The sequence below is a fragment of the Belonocnema kinseyi genome, chromosome 2, assembly GCF_010883055.1.
Source record: "Belonocnema kinseyi isolate 2016_QV_RU_SX_M_011 chromosome 2, B_treatae_v1, whole genome shotgun sequence".
Lineage (NCBI taxonomy): Eukaryota > Metazoa > Arthropoda > Insecta > Hymenoptera > Cynipidae > Belonocnema > Belonocnema kinseyi.
This window is the reverse complement of record NC_046658.1, coordinates 20,890,824-20,895,313: the sequence shown is the minus strand read 5'-3', so window position 1 is coordinate 20,895,313 and position 4,490 is coordinate 20,890,824.

The following is a 4,490-nucleotide window of genomic DNA, read 5'->3' as shown; positions in this document are numbered from 1 at the left end:
ATTCTCTGTAATAACCAAAATATTTTTGTAGAATATATGAAACATATAATTAAGAAGTTTCTATGAAATTTCCTCAAAATATACATTTATTTAATTTTTAGGGTACTTTGGAAAAATAGCTTCAAAATGAGGCAAAGAACATTACAAAATATTAATGACTGAAGAAGATATTGAAAACTTAGGAAAACATTGAAATATACACTGTTCTTGCAAGATCTACTTGAAAAATTGACAAATAGGCTTTATCCTGGGCTCATTTTCTACAGAATTTTATAGCACTTAATCCTTTATAGAAAAAATTTTAGCTTTGTCATATTTAAAATTAAGAGAACTTAGTCAATCATCAAAAAAGAGGTGAACTTCAACTTTTAAACGGTAGTGCACTTTTTCGTAATGACCGATTTGTAAAGAAATAAACTGAGATCGGACCTGAATACACGGGTATTAGATTTGGGGACACATTTTGTAGAATGGTTGCAAGTATCCAGTGAGAGTGTTAGCATTACATTTTTAAAATACGAAGTGTCTAAACGTACGGAATATTCCGTAAAATTAGCGAGCGACTTAGTTAGTGCTAATGTTACGGAATTTTCCTTAAAAGCTTTAGAGATCAAAGAGGTTAGTTTACACCATAATCATAAGGCCTCGAAATTATATATTTGTTTTCAAGTTATAATTTGCAAGTAAAGTTCCTAGAAGAGAATATCTTCGATAAATTTAAAAGCCACTGTACTAAGGTATTTTGAGACGCTGATTATGAATATAATATAGAAAATACCCACAAATTTAAATTTCAAGGCCAAAATCACAAAGGTATTTCAGGGGTGTGTCCACTCCACGAGACCTTAGAAAAGGTTAGGGATTTAAAAACATTATTCATTCGACTAGTTACAGGGGTTCGATTCAGCCCCCCCCCCCCACCGAATGTTGGTAAGGGGAAGGGTTCGAAAACATTATTTCTGTGGTCAGCCATAAAGACCCCCCCCCCCGAGACGTTGGAAAGGGGTAGAGATTTGACCAACATTATTTCTGTGACCAGTCACAGGGGTTCCTTCACGGCTCCCACGAGACCTTGAAAAAGGGTTAGGGTTCGAGCAATATTCTTTCAGTTACCAGTCACAGGGGTGACATTGTCTTAATATTACATTTTTTCTGTAGTATTAACTTCTCAAACGGCTAGGACTAGTATTACGGAAAATTTCGTAAAAATATCCCTCACGGTACATGAGGGCTGATCGTACGGAAAATTTCGTAAAATTAGCGAGCGACTTAGTTGGAGCTTAGTTGGAGCGCGACCCTTTTCCAAGGTCTCGTGGGTGGCGTGAGAGCATCCTTGTGACTGGGCATAGAAGAATATTGGTCAAACCCCTACACTTTTTTACCGTCACGTGGGGTGTGGGAAGGCACCCCCGTGAATGGTAACAGAAATGATGTTGGTCGAACTCCTACCCATTTCAAAAGTTTCATTGAGTGCTGAATGTCACCCCTGTGACTGGTCAAATCCCTACCCCTTTCGAACGTCTCGGGGGGGGGGGTGAAGGCGTCTTTATGGCTGACCACAGAAAGAATGTTTTCGAACCCTTCCCCTTACCAACATTTGGTGGGGATGGGGCTGCATCGAACCCCTGTAACTAGTCGAATGAATAATGTTTTTAAACCCCTAACCCTTTCTAACGTCTTGTGGAGTGGAGGCACCCCTGAAATACCTTTGTGATTTTGGACTTGAAATTTAAATTTGTGGGTATTTTCTATATTATATTCATAATCAGCGTCTTAAAATACCTTAGTACAGTGACTTTTAAATTTATCAAAGGTATTCTGTTCTCAGAACTTTATTTGCAAATTAAAACTTGAAAACAAATATATAATTTCGAGGCCTTATGATTATGGTGTAAACTAACCTCTTTGATCTCGAAAGCTTTTACGCAAAATTCCGTAACATTACCACTAACTAAGTCGCTGGCTAATTTTACGAAAAATCCCGTACGTTTAATCACTGCCTTTAAAATAAACAAAAAAATACTTTTTAATCAGGAAAATGTATATCGCTATTCTATCCTTCTTCCATACATCGGACTTTTGAAAAAACACATTTTTTCTTCGACACAGTATGCACACACTAATCCTGCTAATAAAACCCTGTACGAGATCTCTTACTACTCCTAAACGTGTTCCTTTGCTAGAACTAAGACCATATCTTCTGCAAGAAATGTTATAAGTTTAGCATTAAAAATTATGACACGAACCTGTACGCCCGAGTGGAAAAGGTTCAATGGGTCAACCATGGCTCAATAATGACATAAACGTGGGTTAACGGTGGGAGAAGCATGGAGTAAGCGTGGCTCAATACTAGGTCAGTGTTCACCCACGGTCATCCCACTCTTGTCCGATGGTTATGAACAATGGGTCAAGCATGGCCAATGGCCCCTCAGCCATGCTTCGCCCACGGTCGAAAGTGATTTGGTTGAAATTGAACTTTGAAAAAAATTTTGAAGATGGACACAAGCTATTAAATTTTCCTCACTTATTAGAAAGGATTGGTGGATACATATTTTTTTGTATTGGACTTTGCGCAATTTTTTTAGGAACTAGCGTGAAGGAAGTTTCCATGGCTCCAGCATAGCAAGACACTTGGAAATATCTGGCTAAAACATGAATTAGGGCTAAATACTAGTATGGCGTGAGCCTTGCTCTTGTCCGTCTCCTATGCTTAGGACACGCTAAACACAAATTAGTATTCTTAAGAACATGTGAATGTCACAGAAAGTTAGCTTTCGTTCAAAATGGAAACCTTAGGTTTGCCAATAGTCTACACGTCTCTACATGATAAGTTCATTACCCGGGTGCACCGGGTCGCGCACTAGGTAGCTTACTACGTATTCTACAAGAACTTTTCAAGAATTTAAATTGTGCTAACTATTAAAATAACTAAAAATGCTAAGTCGACGATGCGGGTGAACCGGATCGAGCAACAGGTAGCTTAGTAAGTATTCTACAAGAATTTTGTTTAAAATTAAAATTTTCCAAAGAGCCAAAATAAATAAAAATTGTGAGTCGAAGATCTGGGTGCAATGGATCGAGCACCAGGTAGATTAGCACGTATTCTACGAGAACTTTATAAGAATTTCAATTGTGCGAACTGCCAAAATAACTACCAATGATGAGCCGACGATCCAGGTGAACCGAATCAAGTACTAGATAGCATAGCACGTATTCTACAAGAACTTCTTTGAAATTTAAATTGTTTCAACAACCAAAATAACTTCCAATAATAACCCGACTATCGATGTTGACCAGATCGCGCAGGAGGTAGCTTGGCACCTATTCTACGAGAACTTTATAAGAATTTCAATTGTGCGAACTGCCAAAATAACTACCAATGATGAGCCGACGATCCAGGTGAACCGAATCAAGTACTAGATAGCATAGCACGTATTCTACAAGAACTTTTTTCAAATTTACATTGTTACAACCAAAATAACTACCAGATGGTATAACTACCATAAATAAATACAAAATAACTACCAGATTCTACAAATAATATACTCACTGTTTGGAATTGTTTTGGTTATTGACAAAATTCAAATTTCAAAAAAAGTTCTTGGAAATGACGTTTTGAATAACCTGGTGCACAATCAGGCACACCGGGTCGTCGACGCACGATTCGCATTCCTTTCGAGATAAAACGCAGTTTAAATTCGTTGAAATTTCTCGTATAATACGTATTAAACTAACTGGTGCTCGATTTGGTTCACCCGGATTGTCTACTCACAATTTTCAATTATTTTGGCTGTTGGAACAATTTAAATTTGTAAAAGGTTCTCGCAGAATACGTATTAAACCACCTGGTGTTTAATTCACTACACCCGGGTCGTCTACTCACAAGTTTTAGTTATTTTGGCTGTTGGAGCAATTCAAATTTTGAAAAAGTTCTGGTAGAATACGTGCAAGCTAGCTGGTGCTTAATCCGTTTCATTCGGATCATCGACTCATCATTGGTACTTATTTTAGAAGTTATCACAATTTAAATTCTTAGAAAGTTCTTGTAGAATACATGTTAAGCTACCTGATGTGCGACCTGGTACACCCGGGTAGTGAACTTATCATTTGGAGACGTGCAGACTATCGGCAAACCTAAGGTTTCCATTTTGAATGCAAGCTTATTTTCTATGACACTTACATGTCCTTAAGAATATTCTTTTGTGTTTAGTGTGTCCTAAGTATCAGAGGCCGACAAGAGCAAGGCTTGCGCCATACTAGTATTCAGCCCTAACTCATGCTTTAGCCAGATATTTCTAAGTGTTTTGCCATTGTTGAGCAATGCGAACTTCTTTCACACAGGTTCATAAACAAATTGCGCAAAGTTAATAGATTGGGTCCATCTTCGACCAAGTGAACGGAAGCGATACTCTACCGAGTATTGCATTAGTATCCACTTAGTATCCCTTCCGTATCATGCAACAAAAACAAACAAAAAACAGCAAGATCAA